Here is a 7947-nt window from a genome sequence, read left to right as displayed (position 1 = left end):
AAGAAAGAAAGAAAGAAAGAAAGAAAGAAAGAAAGAAAGAAAGAAAGAAAGAAAGAAAGAAAGAAAAGAAGGAAGGAAGGAAGGAAGGAAGGAAGAAAATTGATAGATAGAAAGATAGAAAGATAGAAAGATAGATAGATAGATAGATAGATAGATAGATAGATAGATAGATAGAAAGATAGAAAGAGACAGCTAGATTGGTTAGAGCACTGGGCCTGGAATCAAGAAGACCTGAGTTTAAATCCAGTCTCAAACACTAATTGTGTGACCTGGGGCAAGTCATTTAACACTGTTTACCTCAGTTTACTTCTCTGTAAAATGAACTGGAGAAGGAAAAGGCAAACTACTCCAGTATTTTCACCATGAAAACTCCATATGGGGTTTCAAAGAGTCAAACATGATATGATTTATCAGCTACAAAGAGAGAGAGAGAGAGAGAGAGAGGTGGGGTAGGGGTTATTAAGTTCTTATCATATACTAGACACTGTTCTCAGCACTGGGATACAAAAAAAATGACCCCTATTCTCATTCTAATGGGGCAAGACAATACCTAAAGGGAGAAATGGAAGGTAGTGGGGTAAGGAAGCCAATGTAGAGGTACTTAGGAAAAGCTTATGAATTGATTGATTGATTTGTTCTGTATGTTTGTTATGTGTCAGACTACCCTGGAATGAAAGCTGTTAGAGGACAAGAACCAAGTCCTATCTTTGTCCTGTAAAGTGCCCAGCAGAGTATAGATTTTTAATCCATGTTAAAAAACAATAATGAGCCATCGGGACTGCCACATACATATTCCATATAGAAGAAAATTCCAATTGCAGTTACAAAGCTCCTGGTCTTAGCATCTCTTTCTGCTTCAGCTGATATATAGTGTAAATCTAAAACTTATTTAAAAACCTGTCTAGATGCGACAGCTTTTAATTAATCTTCCCTTAGTTTTTATACTATATGGTACCTGGAAGATGCAAGATCAATCACAGCTGTATTGTAATGTAGAGTTGCAAGACAGAAAGATAAATGAGCTATCAAGCTTAGCATTTTGATAGCTAAGTTAATTTAACTAGCTCAGGAGCATACTGTAGATAGGTGGATAAAGTTGTGAGCTGGGGCATTCAGTGCTGTAACTGTGACTGGAGTATGTGATTAAGGAAAGAAAGGATTTGGCTGTTTCTGGTTAGTCATAGAATAAGAAAATGTTGAACTAGAAGAGACCCTATATATCACCCAGGGCAACCCCTTCATTTTACAGAGGAGAAAATGGATGGCTAAAGAAGGAAAACACCTCCCCCAAGGTGACAGGGTGAGTTATTAACAAATCATGATGAGAAGCCAAGTCTCCCAATTTCCCCTTCACTCATGCTTTTCATGATGCCTTGCTATCTTTTATGGAAGCTTAACTCCATGATGAGAAGGCATGATTTGGGGTGGCAAGATCATATTTCTAGTACTCTCAGACCACTTGAGTCAGCCATATTAAATCTTATTATCTATTAGATAAATTAAAAAGTTCCTCCATTAGGGGAAGTCCTTCATAACATAACATCACCCTAGATAGAAAATGCACATGGTGTTTCTCCAACTGTAAGCTCATCAAATGTAGGTACTGTTTCATGTTCCTCCTGCTCATCATAGTGCCTAGAATATAGCAGGGGATTAATAACTGTCTTGATCATTTATTTAAATTAATTTATTGTATTGGTTGGGCATTTGTGTTATGATATGGACAAAGCATGGTCATCATGACTGTTATCACCATACGACACTTAAATACCAATTTAATGTTCCTAAAGTACTTTGAATAGGCTATTTCATTTTAGTCTCACAGCAGACATACAGGTATTGTCCCCATTCTACAGATGAAAAATCAGAGGCTCAGTAAGACTAAGAGACTTCAGAGCTTAGTATTAAAGTGATGATTAAAGATGACTTCAATAGGAACAAGTGTCATGACATTTAGGTTTGCTAAACTGATAAATCAAGGGGATATTGTCTATATCATTTGCCTGAATTTTAGTAAAACATTCGATAAAATTACTCAGTATTCTTCTGGAAGAAGGGGAAGCATTGACATGTAAGTGATCAAACTCAAAAGAAAATATTCACTCATAGTTCCATCTTGACCTAAAAGGAGGAGTTCACCATCTCAGTGCCACAGAGATCTCCCATGGTCCTGTGCCTTGGAATTTTTTTTTATTAAAAATGGTTTACAAGTATAATTACCATCTTTATCAATTTTTCAGATAATACAGTACTAGAAAGAATAGCTAATATATTAGAACACAGAGTAAAGATCCAAAAATATTTTGACAACCTAGATTTTTATAGGAATAAATGCAAAATCTTGCACTTAGGTTCAGATAAATTCACAAGTATGTGATCAATCAATAAATATTTATAAAGTACCTACAATGTGACAGGCCCCAATGCTAAGCAGTTATGTCTTGACAGTAGTTTGCCTGAAAAAAATCCAGAAGTCTTTGTGGACTGCTAATGTTGTTATTACCCCCATTTTACAGATGAAAAATCAAAGGCTCATTAAGAATAAAAGACTTCATAGCTTAGTTTAAAGAGATCTTTAATGAAGATGACTTTAATAGGAATAAGTGTCATGATATTCAGCCTTGCTAAACTGGCAAATCAGTCGATGTGATTCAGCAGATTATACATATATATAAAATCCAATCTTGTGCTGCATTAAAAGAGGCATAGTTTTCAGAAATAAGGAGATGATAGTCAAACCGCTTTGTGATCTAGTTAGGTTGCATCAGGCATGTTATCTTCAGTTCTGACACCCCATTTTAGAAAGAACACTGATGAGAGATCCAGAGGAAAGTAACTCGAATGGTGGAAGTTTTGGGGTCCATGCCACCCAAGTACTGGTGGAAGGAAATGAGGATATTTAGCATAGAGAGGAGTTTGGCTCTCTTCAAGAACTTGCTATGGAGGAAGGATTTAATTTGTTTTGCTTGGTCCCCTGTGGCAGAACTAGGCACACTGAGTTTTCAAAAGGTACAGACTTGAGCTTGCTATTAGGGTGAAACTTCCTAACTCTTCCCTGTCCAAAAGGAGAATGAGCTGCCTCAGTAGCTGATGAGTTTCCCTCCACCAGAGCTTTTCAATTTGGGGCATTTTATAGTGGTGATTTTTTTCCCCAGTATGGACTGGACTGTGATTTTGTGGTCCTATTTCTTGTTCTCAGACCCAGCTTATTAGCTTTACAAAATTTTTATGTCTCTGTATCTTTTTTTCCCTTTGTTTTGCTTTGCTTTTGAGAGGCAGATGGGTGTAGCAGATAAAGAGCTGGCCTTGAAAAGGAACTGGTTCAAACCCAACTTCTGACACATCTTGACTGTATGACCCTGAGCAAGTTGCTTAACCTCTCATGGTCCCAGGTAACTCTTCTAAAAAAGACAAGTTGCAGAAGGGTTGCTGACCGGCATTGGCAGAAGGAGAATCCTCCCTGGGGAAATTTCCAACAGCAATGAAATCACAGTGGGAGTGAGAAGTGGGGAGGAAGCAAAGTAATCCCATTTCAAGTTTAAAGATAAATCCCCTAACTCAAGAGTTCTTACCTTTTTTTGTATAGTGGTCTCCTTTGCAGTATGGCAAAGCCCATGAACCACTTCTCAAAATAATGTTTTTAAATGCATGAAATAAAATACATAGGATAACAAAGAAACCATTAAAAAATAAATTCATGGACCTCAGGTTTAGAACCTTTATCCTTGGTGGATTCTTTTCTTATTATTATTATTATTATCCTTCTAATATCTAATTAGGATATTTGTTAAGGCACTGTGTCAGGCATGATGCTTAGCAAGAGAGTAGGAGGAAAGATATTAAAAAACATTGGAGCCCAGAAACAGTCCCTACCCTCAAGGATTTTACATTCTAATAGCAGGAAATGGCATATGCATGAATAGTATATGCAAAATACATACAAAATACATGTAAGATAATATTAGGAGGAAGGTACTAGTAACTGAGGGGACTGGGAAAAGGCTTCCCATATTTGAGCTGAGTCATGAAGGAAATCCAGAGATGAGGAGAAAGCAGTATTCTAGGGACAGAAGGCAGTCAATGAGAAGCTCCTTTGTGAAATGTGTAAAATTGTCCACAATTCAAACTGTGTGTTTTCTAAGCATGGACATTGATGGAATCCTGATTCCCCCCCCCCTAATTTGCAAGGATGGAGAACCTTAATTTATTGTTCCAGAAAGTATAGAATAAAGCTTCTAATTTTATTCCTCAGGATATATTCTTCCATCAAAAGAAATGTCACCATGTGTAATGGGGAAGGGAGTGGGTGGGTAAGAGATATAGTAGGGATTTTTGTTTAAATAGCTTTGCCACTTACTCTTTGTGAACTCAGTCAAATCTTAAACATTTGGAACCTCAGTTTCCTCATTTATGAAATGAAGAAGTTGAACTAAATGATCACTGAGACCCTTTCAGACTCTAAGTCTTTGGTATTTTGTTGCTAAAACCTGTCATGTTGTATTTTTGCAACTATAGCCTTATTAGTATAGACAAGATTTAGGGAAATATATTTGCCCCCTTTTAAAAGGAATAATCATTTTTAAAAGATTTTTAGTGCATTAATTACACATAATTGTAATTCTCCTGCATCATTTTTTCTATGTTTTTAAAACAAGTATGATTGTATTATTTTTAACATCTACTAGCTGAGTGTTTCTGAGTAGTTTCTACATGGTTTAACTTTAATGAGTAGGTGTTGAAGAAAACAATCCACACTATGCATCTTAGCTAAAAAGTCTGTCATAGATGCATTTATTATTTTATGAGCAGTTTGCTTGGAGAGAGAGGGGTTCTGGCCAACAATGTTCCCCTACTAAACAGAACACTGATTCAAGCAATTTTCAGCTCACATTTTATAGTAACTGTGAAACAAAAGATGAAGAAATTACATAGAAAAGAAAGAACAAAAGTCCGCAGTTATCAGTTTTAATTTTGAATTACTTACCAAAGGGAACAATGGTCATGGGAGCACACCCTTTAGGAAAGATCTGACTTGTCTAAAAACTAAGAACGCTTCCTCTCTTGTCTAGTCAGTGGTTCTGACTTCTCCCAAGATTAAAAAACACTCCCAAATTCTAATCTGGTCAGCCATTCAAAGCATGCATGGGAGACCAAGGACACCAGACCAAGGACACTGTTACAACAGTCATTCTTAATTTTTGCAGTACAACAAAGTCTTTAATGCTATAGGCTTCCTCAGGAGGCTTATGAGACCTGACTCGGAAACCTTTTTCTAATAGTTGATTGAAATAATGGTATATATTGAAAACTAATACAATCATATATCCTTTAAAAAAATCAAGAATTTAAATTGGCTTCCCTAAGGCCTGGAGTCCCAATTATGGGGATTCACTGTGGCCATTTAAGAGTCAGCATAGTATAATAGTAAAGGCGCTGGCTCTAGAGTTCCAATAGCTACTTTAAAATCCTATTTCTGTTGATATTAAGTGACCTTGGGCAAGTCACTTCCACCTCCCTGAGATTCACCTCTAAAATGAAAGGATTTAAGTAGAGAGCCCCTTAGTTCCCTTCCAACTCTCAATCCATCATTCTTAGGACTTTCCACATCTGGATTTATGAACCTAAAATGGATTGCACATAAATATTTTGAATGGACTACACCTACTTTTATCTTCATATCCAGACCTTTTGGGGACCCTTCATAAGCTGCAGCAGTCCCATTCTTTCTGTAGGAACCACCCTTATCCATTCTTAGGGGATGAGCCTCCTAGTGTTTCCTCTTTCCAAAACCATAGAATGATCCCTATTTCAATGGCTGGGTTTTTCAAGAGCATGCCATTCAGTACCTAGTCAGCAGTCTACAAACCATCAAGTTATGTTAGAACTTTCATGCCATTGTAGAAAGAAGTTAGATTAGATGAATGCATTCTCTTCCTAAAACCATTTATATGTTCACCTTCTACTCTGTAATCCTCTCAGGGCTCAAGAATTAATCCTACAATTATTGTTCTCATAGTTTTCTTTTTACAAAAAATGATGCTGAAGCGACTGTTGCTCCAGGTGTTACAAAAGTCTCATCACTAGGTCTCCGGTAGTTTCAGAAGGCTTTGTTTCAGCTAATTCCTTAAGCAGCCTAGGATCCAAGTCATTAGATCTTACAATTCATTTTATTAATTCTAAATGTGTTTTAAAAGCAAGGAATATTAAAAAATGAAAATAAATTAGCAGATTTGATTATAAAAGATAGTCTCAGAGACTCTAATTCGCTGCAAATAAATATGCACAATAAAATAATGAGAATTGAGTGAAGAAGTGATCAAATGGTACAGATTACATTATATTTGGGCAGGGACCGTGTCTTAAGCTTCTTTGCATCCCTCACTGTGCCCAGCTTAGTGCCAGGTATTGATAAATGCTCGATAAAAGCTTTACAAATGATTGAATAATTGCTACTGGCAGATTCCAAGTCTATCTAGGAGGCCTCCCAGAAAAAGACTTTGTGATACAGTTCTGCTATAGTTTTTAATGTTTAGCTCTTCTTCAAATTTAACATTCTCATTAGAAAGAGCTGGAAGGGAAAAATTATGAAACTAAATTAAATCCCAAAGAAACAGATGAGAAAGACTTTAAAGAATAGCTTATTAAAGACATGCAACATAAAACAACAACAACAGGAGAGAAGGCATAAATAGAATGACTAAATGACAGATCTGGGGAGCTTTGTTCAACTTCTTTGAAAGGAAAAATAAAAATAAAAAAGAAGGGGCCTCCAATCCCAGTGATCACAATGGAAAGGACTTGCATCTTAGCAAATGATTATATTGAAACTGAGGGATGAGTTGGGGCTTGTGTTTGGACATTTTTATCTCCCAAAGAATGTAGAGAAATTGGGGAAAGATAGGAATACTCAAGTCCAAATGACTAAATAAAAAGGAAAGGTTATTGTAGAGGAGCAGTTGTATTATTGTATTATTGTAGCCCAGTGGATGGAGTGCCAGATCTGGAGTCAGGAAGCCCCAAGTTCAAATATAGGCTCTTCCCAGTTGTGTGACCCTGGACGAGTATCGATTCTAAGGCAGAAGGTAAGGGTTTAAAATGAAAAAAGCTACTGCAGTGTATGTAATACTAAAGGAAGTAGGTTATTTTTCAAACCTGGATTTCTCCTCTATCTAGCATTACAGAAATCAAATAGTATTCAGGGCCTAAAGAGTCTTCCTTTAACAATTTTATTCATATTAGGTGTGTGTCATAGAATCCAGGGTGACACCTAGATGGCAGCTCAGGAGCATGATGGATAGGTAAAACATTGGACTTAAAAATAGGAGGACCTGAATTTGAATCCTATCTCAAACACTAGATCTGTCCTCCTAAGTGAATCATTTATAACATCTAAGTTTCCTCATCTATAAAATGGGGGTAATAATAACTCCTATCTAAAAAAAGTCTATTGTGAGGCTCAAATGAGATAATCTATGAAAAAACTCTATAAATGAGATAATATATTAAAAAAACTCCATGAAGGCTATTGTGAGGCTCAAATAAGATAACATATTAAAAAAAACTCCACAAATGCTAGTTATTATTATCAAGGATTAAGTATATGTTTGCTAAAGAAATGAAAAAATAAATAAAATCATGAATTAGAAAATAACTGAGGAATCAATTAGTTTAATAATCTCATTTCACAGATGAGGAAATTAAGGCCCATAGAAGTGAAATGACTACCCCAGGTTATCCAACAAGCTCGTAAAAGGACATGGACTTAAAGCCTGGTTTTCTTAACCTAACACACTCCCTTGCCTCCCACTATGAGACACACTTCAGAAAGGTTCAGAAACAAAATGGTAAAATGTGTAATTTTTTCTCAAATCAGAACCCACTCTCCCAAAGGATATGCAGCTTACCTTTTCCTTGCCTCTAAACCTGGGGTGGGGCGGGGGGGGGGGG

Source organism: Gracilinanus agilis, chromosome 3 (genome assembly GCF_016433145.1).
Source record: "Gracilinanus agilis isolate LMUSP501 chromosome 3, AgileGrace, whole genome shotgun sequence".
Lineage (NCBI taxonomy): Eukaryota > Metazoa > Chordata > Mammalia > Didelphimorphia > Didelphidae > Gracilinanus > Gracilinanus agilis.
Note: the sequence above shows the minus strand (reverse complement) of the source record.